A 12,858-nucleotide genomic window follows, 5' to 3' on the forward strand; every position below is an offset into this window, starting at 1 on the left:
AGACAAAGAAGGAAAGAGGGAGGAGGGAGAAGGAGGGGAGTGGGGGAGTGACAGAGAGAGAAAGAGAGAGACAGACAGACAGACAGACAGACAGACACAGAGAGAGACAGAAAGAGAGAGAGGTGGGGAGAGAGAGAGAGAGAGAGAGAGAGAGAGAGAGAGAGAGAGAAAGAGAGAGAGAGAGAGACAGACAGACAGACAGACACAGAGAGAGACAGAAAGAGAGAGAGGTGGGGAGGTGGGAGAGAGAGAGAGAGAGAGAGAGAGAGAGAGAGAGAGAGAGAGAGAGAGAGAGAGAGAGAGGATGTCCTTTCTTTTTAAACTTTTTTTTCTTAACTTTTAAGCCATGGTCTTGTTATATTTTGTAACCTAGGCTTGAACTCACCTCCTTTGTATCAACTTCCCAAGGACTGAGGTGTCAGGGATATGCCATTCTGTCCAGCCCTCTGTTCTTCTTGTAGGAGTCCTAGCTTCATGACATTGCCTAAGTTTAGTAATACACCAAATCTCCCACCCCCTAATGTAGTGTTGGGGGTTAGGTCTTCACATATCTGCTTAGGGCTGGGAACACACAGCCGGTGTGTACCACCTGCCCATGCTAGAGCTTCATGTTACCTAGTGGGAGTGGATCAGGGAGCGCTTGGTCTTTGTTTACTGCCCAGTTGATTCTCCCAGACTTTGATGACGCCCACTGTCGGCCTCTGTCCACTCTCTGTTGTTGCCCCTGCTCTGGGTTCCTTTCAGCTGTGACCAGCTCCTCTGCTTACTGCTGCATTGCAGCGAAGAGGGGCTTTAACAGGAGTGTAACTGAATGAAAACTGGGAGAGAGTAGCCTGCTCTGGTGTGTGTGACCTCTCCAGGAGTCAGGGGTCTGCAGAGCTAAAGAGTGATGGATTCTCTCTCTCTCTCTCTCTCTCTCTCTCTCTCTCTCTCTCTCTCTCTCTCTCTCTCTCCACACACACACACACACACACACACACACACACACACACACACACACCTGTACCACCAGAGGCAGGACACTGTGACGTTCTTTGGGTAACACCTAACACCAGGAACTGTTAAAAGCAAAACTATTCACTCTTTTCTCTTCGAACCATAAAGCCCATTTGAGTATTGAGGATCTTGAAGCCTCGAAACTTCTGTGGTCATGATTGCAACACTGCAGGTCCTCTGCACCTGGGAGGTTGAAGGGCTAGGACACACTTCTCTGTGAGTCAGTGCTTCCCAGACTTTCAGTTGGGACTTTCTGAGGGGCCTTGACTACAGGATCACTTCCCCAGACTGCCTGACACCTGATGACCCGCAGCAGTTACTGTAGACAGTCCTTCAAGGCTGGACTCTGCTTCAGCCTTAGCCAGGTGAACTGCCTCCCAGAAGCACCTAGACACAGCTTCGGTTGACAAGGGAGGGGCCTACCCTCCCTGTTGTGTTCTCACATGAACCTTGACTACAGCCGCAAGCATCACTCTGGTGCCCTGCACCCTGGTGCAGCCTCAACCACTGATCTCCATGTTGAACCAACATAAGACTGGTACCCAAGACTGGTCCTAAGTGGAGCCTGTGGCTGGCTTAAATTATTAACTGGTCCTGAGGCCTCCATGAAGGTACCCATCCTGTGACTGGGCAATTTCAGAAGTCTTCCCTCTGACCTCACCACGCCTGCTTTTCTCCTTCCAGCAACTTCCTGTGGCACATGCAAACAGTAATGAACGTGTGTGTCATGCTCTGTGCTGACGTACTCCCCGCCATACCTGAGGGCAGGGCATGTGAGAGGGAAACATCCCTTCAAGGACCAGCCAAGGAAAACTCTGGCCAATTAGAGGTCAGAGCAGCCCGTGTCCTTCTGTCTAAAGAAGGTCATGCAAAGCCCCTCTACTGTGCATTTTCTTGATATTCAATTTCCAGTGGACAGACAGACATCTAAGACAGACAGATGCCAGAGCTCAGGGACATGTCCAGACTTCCCCGTGTTTGCCCCTGGAACACTAAGAGCATCCTGAAGTTGTTGTGGCTGCCTCAGCAGGGGTCCCGTGCTTCAAACCTGAGGTCCTGCACACCGGCTTCTGCGTGTATTCTTGCAGAAAAAGCCTCCCTCCCCCTTCGTCAGCTTCATTGTGGACAGCCCACAACGCGAGAACAGCTGAGGCAGCCACTGCTGGCCTCAATCTCCTCCCCCCATGTAAAATGGACATGACATGACCCCCAGAAGCTGAGACTAAAAAGGCCACCTGGATGGAATGATTTCTGTATGTCGGGTTGTAGCAAGCTAATACACACCAGGCGTGCATTGATCGACTTATGGGATATATATATACTCTGTATCCCCAGGTTATAGATGAAGAAACGGAGACTCGGAGAGGATAAAGAGTACCCAGGGTCACCTTGCTTGGAGGGCGAGGCTGACTCCTTCCTGGTTTGATTTCTTATCCTGAAGTCTTGGAACCCCAACTTGACTCCACCTGGGGTACTGAGCATGCGTGCACTTGACTCCACCTGGGGTACTGAACACGCGTGCACTTGTAGCTCCCTATGGTTCCTGTCTGCATAGACGACTCCATGAATTCTGCTGAGTCTACTTTCTATGATTCACATCCTTTGGGGGACTTCCGGCCTCTGAATCTCGATAGTAGTGGTTAATAGAACTAAAGCCACTGCTGACGCTATCCCCAAGGCTGATGAGTATGTTCCTGTCAGTGTTGGGGGTGCTTATCAGGATTTTGAGGTGAGGAGACTCTGTAGCATCATAGATGCTTTATATGTGGGGCTCTGGACCCTGCTTTTAACATGAGTGCTAACATTGTTTCAGCTCAGCTGGTGGCGAGAAAACAAGTTATTCAGATCAACAAAAATGGTGCGGATGTGTGAGGAGAGGGGCTGCTACTTCTCTGCTTGGCATTAAAACTGGCCACAGCAGTGTGACCTCAGATCCTGGGTTAACAGCCCTCATCTCTAAGAAGGGAGGTTGTAGCCACAATGCCCTCACCACCCCCCACCCCCCAACCCACTGGGACTCCCTTCAGGAGGTGCTGAGGGCTACAAGAAGCCAGAGGCAGCTACAGCTGCTTGACCAGATAGTGGCAGAAGAGCTTCAGAGATGGCCTGTAGCCAGCCCTGGCTGTCATCACTAATTTTCTCCTGCTTGACGGGAGTTAAAGCTATTTTGTGTGACTTGCCTGCCACCCCCAAGTCAGCAGCCCCTTCACGGCCAGGGTGCTGAGCCAAGCTGATAAGCAGGAGTGCGGGTGCGGTGCAGTGCAGTGCGGACATCTTTGCCACAGCAGAGCGCAGAGCCGAGGGGAGGAACTAATGCAGGATGTATTTCTGCCTAAAACATCGCAGCTGTTCCTGCAGCGCCTGTCTCCCCAGGGCAGCCCAGCTTCCAGAGGAGGGGGATGTAGCGCTCCCCGCGCTCCCAGGGTTAAAGGGTAGCAGTGCAGTGATGCAGAAGCTTCAGGGTTGGGGAGCACTGATTCATCACCCTTGTGAGCATGGGGCAGTAAGGAGCCCCATGGAGCTGTTTTTGGGGCTCGGCTTCTATGGCCTGCAGAGGCAGTGGGAAGCTCCCTTCTGAAGGTCCAGGGCTTGGTCCAGCTCTCCCTTCCCTCTGTCACCTCATCCTCCTCACAGAGCTTCTTCTATGGTTTGTGTTTGTAGACCAAAGCCTCTTAGAGCTAAAAATGACCCCTGGGGCCTCGTTAACCCCTGCCACTTACAAAGGCATCAGTCAGACACAGTGGCTTGCCCACAGCTGAGGCTAAGCCCTACCACGGTGTCCTGCATGGTCTTCTGCTGAGGCCTCACCCACCTGCCAGGCTGATGCCACTCATCTACAACCTTCCACCATAGACTCCAGGATCCCAGGGGCCCCTGAGAGCATTTGCTTAGATTCCCTGGGCACAGAAATAGAGGAAAGATCAGAAGGTGGCTCGCCCCATCACCTCCCCAGTGCACATCTCCGGTGCATTTGCGGCTAAGATCGAGGCTCAGTGCATCAACCCAGCACCCAAAGTAACAGGGGCATCGCCAAGAAGTATGATGCTACACTTCAACACCATCGAGGATAATCATTACAGCAGCTTTGTGGCCCTAAGGCAAAGAGCCTTTGTCAGTCATTGTTAGAGTTCTTCAGTCTGCCTACCTATGATGTCATTGCTTATTTGCCACAGGGGCGTAGCCCTGCCCAGGGCCATGTAAAAGGGCAGACCCTCCATGTGGTCTCTCTTTTTCCTCCCTGCCCCTCTCTCTCTTACCCCTCTTCCTCTCTCATCTTTTCACTCTCCTCCTCCTCCTCCTTCTTCTTTCTCTTCTCTTCTCTTCTCTTCTCTTCTCTTCTCTCTCTCTCTCTCTCTCTCTCTCTCTCTCTCTCTCTCTCTCTCTCTCTCTCTCTCTCTCTCTCCCTGGAGTACCCCTCCCCTTTCCTTCTCCTCCCATGCTCATTTAATAAATTCCTCTACAACATAATATCTGTTGCCTGGCATCTTATTATCGTATCTTATTTTCTTTTCATCAATCCTAACAGCCACCCTCAGGACCCTGCCTCTCCCCTGTGTCTACGTGGATCGCCACCGTGTCCATATCCAGCTTCAGGGTAGGGCAAAGTGAGAGGATAAAGGTGGAGGACCGAGGTGCAGTCTCTGCCAGGGGCCACCTCAGACCATGGGCTCTTGTGTGTTCTCTCTGGTACTGTGACATATCCCGCAGACGTTCTTGCAGCTAGCTGCCCAGTTCCCTGCAGAACAAGATTGCTCTGTTATATCAATGCACTGCGTGGCCTGCACACAGGGTAGCTTGGCGTGACTGGCATCATTGCTGCCCAGCACAGTTCCCTGTTGATACCTGATGGAACTCACAGGATGAATACTCAGCTCTCTCGATCTGGAGCATCTCTGAGACTCCAGAGGCCTTTGGAGAGAGCAGTCCCTTATTACACACAGTCATCTGCTTAAAAATTCAGTCGTCTTTAACCTTTCTTCATCCCTGACTCATGTCCATACTTTGTCCACCCTAGATGCTCCCTCAGTCTCCTGAGCAAGCCGCTCACATTCAAACCCTTGCCTCAAGGTTCGCTTCTGGGAGACACTAACCCAAGACATATGGTGAGGGAGATGTGTGGGCATTTTGAGCCAACACTCAGAGGTTCCAAGAATTCTAGAGCCTTCCGAGCATATGTTGTGTTTACATCATGTTTTTCACAACTCGGGAGAAGGCAGTCTCTTAAGATTGGAATAGACACTTAGTTTTCAGTCAACTGAAAGTTGTTTCCTGACTTTGAAGGACAGGCAGCTCTGCCAGGGCAAAGGAGCATGGGACGGGTAGTGTGGCTGATCTGGGCATATGGAGACACTGGGCCTCTGCTTTCCCAGAAGGTACATTCCAATGAGGAGCTGAAGATGTGACTCTACAAGGGAGGTGACTAAGAGAACAGGAAAGAGTCACGGGATGTGCCACTGTGAGGTGTGTGCTCATGAAAATGTGAAAACGCGCTTGAGAAGTGGAGCGATCTCCAGGGGTGGGCTGGGCAGTTGGAGGGTCTAGTGGTAGCTGGGGTGGGAGAAGGAAGAGAAAGGACCCTCGGGGAAGGAGGGTGGCATCCCTAATGAAAATGTGTGCTTGCATCCCTCACCACTTGGCTGTAGGGACCTAAACTGTGGCCCCTTCACTCTGGTTCCTTGGGACTCTCCCAGGAACATTGATTCTGCTCTTCCTGTCTGGAGGCGTGTGCGTGCGTGCGTGCGTGCGTGCGTGTGTGTGTGTGTGTGTGTGTGTGTGTGTAAATTCCCAGTGTTTCAGGAACATTGCTTTCCTTCCTGTTAGAGTTCTGTTCCCTGATGAGAAAGTTTCTCTCCACACAGGGGCACACCGTCCTGTCCCAAGCTCTCTCTACTTCTTCTAGGATTCCATTGGCTGGTTTTCTTTTAAATTGAAGACACTGCTATCTTTACCCTCAAATCATTCTCAGAACCCTGCTTCCTTCATCCATCTATCTGTCTTCCCCCACCCGCTGTGTGTGTGTGTGCGTATGCGTGCGTGTGTGTATGTGCGTGTGTGTGTGTGTGTGCGTGCGTGTGTGTGTATGTGCATGTGTGTGTGTGTGCGTGCGTGTGTGTGTGTGTGTGTGTGTGTGTGTGTGTGCGCATGTTTACTCTCACTCCCGTCAAAGCTCTCAGCCCTCAGCCCTCAGAAAAGTCTCTCCTCCTTATGCCTTTACTGATAGTACCCTGGCGCCCTCCACCACTGTAGTCTGCGATGGGCATCCATGTTAGTCCCAGAATCCACAATTATTCCAGAAGGCCTTAGGGTTAACGTGGGAGTGGAGGATGTACAGAGATGGTGTTCTTCTGAGCACACGTTAACTAGAAAGCCCTTCAAGCTCCTGGTGGAGAGAAGCCAGACTTTCCATAGGCCTCCGAGCTTCCGTGCAGCCCCTGCAGCTTTCTGAAACCACGGGGAGCTAGTTAACTTGTAAAACCAGTTCAGTGTGGGTAACCTCAGTTGAAGAACCTTCTGGATCATATTGAATCGAAGACATGTCTGTGGAACATTTTCTTTAATTCTGATAGATGTGGAAGGGCCCCAGCCTATCAAATCTCATCAGGACTGCCTGCATCTTCTTCCTCTGTGACACGATGAGGCACCTCACTAGGGGACATGATCAAAGAGCAGGTAGCAGAGTGTGTGGCAGGGACAGCCCCTGCTCCCCTTACTAGGAGACCCCTATGAAGACTGAGCTGCCTATGGGTTACATCTGAGCGAGGGGGTGGGGGGGGCCTAGGTCCTCTCTATGCATGGTCCTGCCCTGCCTGAGTTCCTGTCCTGACTTCCTTTGCTGATTAAACAGCCATGAGGAAGTGTAAGCCGAGTAAACCCTTTCCTCCCCAGCTTGCCTTTTGGTCATGGCATTTCTCATCGCAGCAATAGAAACCCTGACTAAGACAAGATGTCTCTGAGCTGCCAGTAATCCCCGTAGCAGGTAGGGGTAGTGCGGGACTGCAAATGTATGTGAGTCACGCTGTTCTGTACCTACATTTACAGGCTAGAACTGGACACATCCCTGAAGCTGAGGATAGGGTGCATGCTTCTCACCGTTCCTGCTGTTCTGTCCCCTCCAGAGTCCGGTTGACCCCCTGCCAAGGCGATCCTGCACCTCAGTGGGTTAACACACAGCAAGTGTGTATCTCACTCCTATCACGATGAGGGCAGAATGCCTTGCACTTAACACCAGAGCTTGTCTCAGGAAGGTCAGGCTCCATGCCCTGGGGACTCTGTATCTTTTGGGCCACAGGCTTTGTACAGCAAGAGCTTCCACAGTCACACGGTGTGTTCATTTCCCAGCGCTGTCACCACACAAAGCCATGCTCTGAGTGGCTGGACCAACAGATAGTTCTGGAGCCCAATCGTCTTCTCTAAGAGGTTGGTAGGGTAATGCCTTCTGTAAATTCCCGGCAAGTGGACATTCCTCCTGTAGGCCTGCTGCCCTTGGCACTCCCCAGCTTTTGGCTACACATGCCTCTACCCTGCTTCTGCGTTCACATGCTATGTCACACTCAGACAATGACACCTGCCATCTGGAGTTAGGGCTCACTTTAAGCCTGGATAATATCATCTGATTTCTGACCTACTTACATCTGTAGAAGCCGTTTGTTCACACCCCAGCCCCAGGTTCCAGGGGTTACAATATACCTTTAGGGAGCCACTATTCAACATGTCACACAGGTTGGCTTTATAATTAAGCTGGAAGGGGCACACGTGTCCACCCTCAGTCAGTTTGCCAGGTTGGCGGGAGCAGCCCCGGCTGTGAGGAAGTTGGGGAGAGCAGTTTCCCTGTGTGCCTCAGTTAAGGCATGGAGTGGGCAGTGTCTGCTTTGCTGAGAAGTGGAGGCCCGGGGGCACTTCCTGCTCAGCCGATTCCCTGTTGCAGGGTTTTCACAACGTTCTCATTTTCATCCTCATAGCAAGTAGGGAGACATGCTTAGCCATTGATGTTCAGACAAAGAATTAAGGGCACAGAGCCTTGGGACAGATTTCCCAAGGCATCTTCCAGCGGGGATTGCTCCTCTGTTTTCACAGGGGCAGACTGTTTGCACAGGTAGGATGTTCTGTATACATGGCCATCCACTGGCGGCTAAAACAGCAGAGACTCTGTGTGAGTGAGTTTGTGTTCATGCGTGTGTGTGTGTGTGTGTGTGTGTATGTGTGTGTGCATGCGTGCGTGTACATACACTGTGTGTGTGTGTGTGTTCATCTGTGGGGGTGTAAGTGTGTATGGGAGCATGTGGGTACAGGCAAGCATGTGCATGTATATGTGTGTGTAGAGGTCAGAGGCAGGCGTCAGTCTCTCTCTACCTTATGTTTTGAGATAGTTCCACACTGAATGAACCTGGAACTCATGTTTCTGGCTGGTCAGGCTGACCAGGGAGCCTCATGGGTCTGCCCTCCTTCATCTCCCCAGTGCTGGGCTGTTGTATCTGGCTTTTACGTGTGTTCTGGGGATAAACTCAGCTCCTTATACTGTGTGGCCATCTCTGCACCCTCTCCCCAGTCCTCAACAAAGGCTATTGTGTTGCATTCTGGATGTCTGAGGTCTTCAATGAGAGGCTGGCAGGCCTTATATTCTGGAAACTTGAGGAAGAATTTGCTCCTTGCCTTCCAGGAAGCCTCTGTTGGCTGCTGTCTCAGCTGTAAGACATGGAACTCTATTCTCTCCTCTCATCTCTCACTGCTTTCTCTCACCGTATTAACTCCTGGCCGTTTGTCCTCCTGAGACACAGCTGTCCTCACACCCACAAGTCCCTAAGCCTATACCCAGACCTTTCTCTTCTCATCATGGGGCTGAGCTGGCTGCAGCCGAGAGCTTGCTGCATGCTGCCTTTCTTCTAGAATATTCTTTCTCTCACCATGAAAAAATGTCTCAGCTTTCCCTTCTTCCCTATGACCTTGAGACCAAGGGCACAGCCACAGTTCTTCCATTCTAATTCGAATATGATGACACAGATTGACAGGAGTGACAGTGCAGACACCTGAAGTTGATGGAAATAAATGTCGACAGTTCATCTGCCAGAGGGGAGGAGCTGGCAGGGTGGTCAGCTTACACCCAGCTATCGACTTTTGAGGGCGAGGATACTGCAAACTCATTTCCATCTTGGCTGCGTCTCAGTGCCTGAGCTCAAGCTCCCTCCAGCAGAAAGACATCAATTGGCAGCTTGTTTGAAGTGGATCCAAACTACCTTGTCCAAACAGAACCACACAGTGCATTTGTAACAAGAAGCCTTGGCTTCACAGTGTGTGGGGAGGAAGGGACCAGGGTTAATTTCCCTCCCTCAGCTACCCCTTCTGTTCTGGAAAATTTTTTTGCTGCTTTGCAGAACACCAAGAGAGAGAGAGAGAGAGAGAGAGAGAGAGAGAGAGAGAGAGAGAGAGAGAGAGAGAGAGAGAGAGAGAGAGAGAGAGACAGAGAGAGAGAGAGAGAGAGACAGAGAGGGAGAGAGAGGGAGGAGGGAGAGAGGGAGAGAGGGAGGGGGAGGGGGAGGGGGAGAGAGAGAAACCAAGCTTGTTAATTTTGTTCTTTGCTACCAATTACTGATTCATATCTTTATTGTAAACATGGCTGACAAAAGAGTATTTTTTTTTAAAGAAGCAATGACTAAGAGGAGATTGATATTGGAGGGAGGGAAAAAGGAAGAGTCAAGGTCAGGGAGGGGGGCGGGGGAGAGAGACTGGAGAAGAAAGCAGAAGCAGTGTAGTAAGGAATGAGGAAGAAGCAGAGGCCTTGGCTTGTGCTGAGGTAAGAGGGGCTGCTTGGCAGCATGCTGTTGGTGAGTGACCAGTGACAGGGACCCGGCAGAGACATGGGCTTTCCCCTCACTGGTCACGATAGATGGACAGACAGACAGACAGAATATATATATATATGAAGAATAGGAAGGGGAGAGATCAATTTTGATAAAAGTAACATTTGATGAAAAGTGTGAGGTTTTGAAATATGGGGAACAGGGCATTGTAGGCAGGGCTGATTCTAAGAAAGGGAAAAGTTCTCTTAGGCATTGGTGGCTCTTCCAGTGGGAGAAGAGGCTTGGGAGCCTGAGGGGAGGTGGGTGAATCCAAGCCTGAAGGTTGCCTCAGGTCAAATAACAGATGGCCCGTGGGGCAGAACTGGCCAACAGTTCACCAACTTGCAATCTCCTTATCTTGGAGACAGTCAGGTCATCTTCCTGAGAGTTAGGTAAATCTAGGAGTGTGATTTCTGGCCAAGGAAACCACAGGGCAGGTGCCCCGTGAGACACTTTTGAGCTCACCGGAACGAAACCCTGAAACATTGTGAAGAGACCAACAGAGAGACAGAATCCCAAGATGGGAGAAATCTGGGCACAGAACCTTGCTTCTGTGGTGCATCCCCGAGGCCCTCTGGGGGGTTACCTGCTGCAGCAGCTACCACCACCTGACGTCAGTTGTACATGCACAAAGACTAGACGTTTCTGCTTGACCAATAGTCAGGGGATCTTTCTCTCAGGTATTTGTCAGAGTATCCAAGATGGGCTCCTGTCAGCTGGAGTACCATGGATGGGATGGTGGGAAGGCTAATTCTGAGTCACAGTCCAGAGTGAACAAACCCAAGAGGACACAAAGCCAGACGCCAGCGAAGCGTGGCCACACGTGCAGCTTTATCTCTGTCTCTGTAAGTGTGTGTCATTATGGCTCTCACTCCATCAAAACCATTATTTTGAATAGAACAGAGGGAACACTCTGTGTGAGATATTAAATCGGTGCTCGAAGATCCGACCCACAGAGCAACAGAAGATTGGTGAGGATGCTGTTGGCAGTGTGATGGCTGAGTTCCAGCCTTACCTCACTGCAGACTCCATTAAGCCCCTCCCTGACTCTGCAGTGAGGCCCGGTACCTGGCCTTGCTCATTACCCATGTCCTGGCCTGTGTGTGACCCTGCATCCATTCCTCCCCACCGTGTGACATTTCCTCTTCGTTTTTTGAGTACCCAACTCCTAACTGCCTAATTTACCACAGAACACAGTCTCCCCTCCCCTCTTGCTGCCTTGCTGGCTTCTGCCGCTAATTTTAAAGGTCACATTATTCAGTAGGGTCTATGACAAAAGCATCCACACTCTGTACCACCTTTCCCATTCCACGTCCTCCGTCCCCAAGGCAACATCTTTCAGCTGTTTCTTTGAGCATCGCTCTCCTTATTTCTCAAGTGTGCTCATGGGACTTGCCATATAATTCGTGGCATTGGCTGTGGTGTGATGGCTCCAAGAAATCTCCCCTGTCCATCTTCCCATCACTACCTTCTCTCAATAAGAAGACATTGTATTTTTTTCTCAATAGTTGTTTAGCTTTCTAACTTTTCTTTTACTAAATACAAATACCTTCCATGAACTTAACATTGTACTAAAATTTCTACCAAGACAGATCGATGATTTTTAATTTTCTGGGATGTTCACTCCTCTTTCCTTGTCAAAACAAACACAGTAGTCTATGGAGTGCATGTAGTTTATCCCCCAGACAGTTGCTTGATATTTCTTCTGGCCAGAGATCTTGTTCTTTTATTGTCACATTTCCCTTTCTTGATTAATTGCCTCATGTTGATGTAATATACCTTTGGGAATCTTACTAAGAAAAGCTATTTAGAGAATATTGAATGTTTGCATTTTTGGATATTATTTGGGTTAATTTTTTATGAGCAAATGATTGTTTGGCTAGGTATAAAATTCTAGACCATGAACACTGAAAAAACTATACCCTATTTTCTCCTCCCAGCTTTACTGACTCATCATATGCTGATGATAATGTTCACTCATTTAAAAACATACATATCTTGTCCAGGTATGATGATGTTTGCTTTTTATCTCAGTATTTGGGAGGCACACGGAGGTGGATATCTGTGAGTTCCAAGCCAGCCAGAGCTCTATACAGGCCCTGTGTAATAATCTATACAGGCCCTGTCTAGTAAATAGACAGACAAATAAACATCATTTTATGATTTTGGTAACTACATTAATTTGTTCCATGGCCCCTACAGTGAAGGTAGAGATGGTTCTATTCTACCCACTTAAAGAATTAACGAATTTCCTCCTGTTCAGCCAAAGTAAAACCTTAGACAATGACTTCTCTGTTTCGTCTCACCACAGCTCCGCCTTTCCCAGAATCTTCTGCTAGTTGTACAGTGCGTGGATGCCCTTAAACAGCACAGCGTCGAAGTTCACACTGCTTTAGCTATCAGCATTTGGCTCCTTCCTCCTGTGGAGAGGCCGCGCTGTGTCTCCTCAACGGATGGAAAACGGGAAGGACCCAAACTGTTTTCTAAAGCAGCCATTTCGCTTTGCATTGTCCCAGCGACGCGTGGGATAGCCAGCAGCTCCACATCTTTCGAGGTAGTTGTCTTTGTTTCTCAAGACCTTTGGAAGTATTCTCTACTGTGTAACAGTCTCCCTGATTGGCTAAAGAAAAATCCAACACCGTTTGATCCCTAGTCTTTTGTGGCTTAGTTTTGTGGTGGAAAATTTAATATTCATCTCTTCTAATTAAAAAAAAAAAATGTATCATGACTGTGCCCAAGTCAGTCTCCTTCATCTACCTGTGCGGGGTGTTAAAAGGGGGCTTTTCACTACAGACTCAGCTTCTGTTCCTGGAAATTTCCCTAAATTACTTGTCTGGTAAATTTCTTCTCTTCTGTTTTTCTCAGAGTTCACTTTCTAGAACATCTGTTATTTGGATGTCAGCTTCCTGGAACAATCTTTCACTTTGTAATTTGTCCTTCTCGTTTTTCATTCCTCAATAGACTTGCCTCACTGGCTAGAAAAGTTTTTTTTTTTTTTAAATTTTCTCTTTTTTATTAAGACACTATC

This window comes from Acomys russatus, chromosome 8 (assembly GCF_903995435.1).
Source record: "Acomys russatus chromosome 8, mAcoRus1.1, whole genome shotgun sequence".
NCBI classification, from domain to species: Eukaryota; Metazoa; Chordata; class Mammalia; order Rodentia; family Muridae; genus Acomys; species Acomys russatus.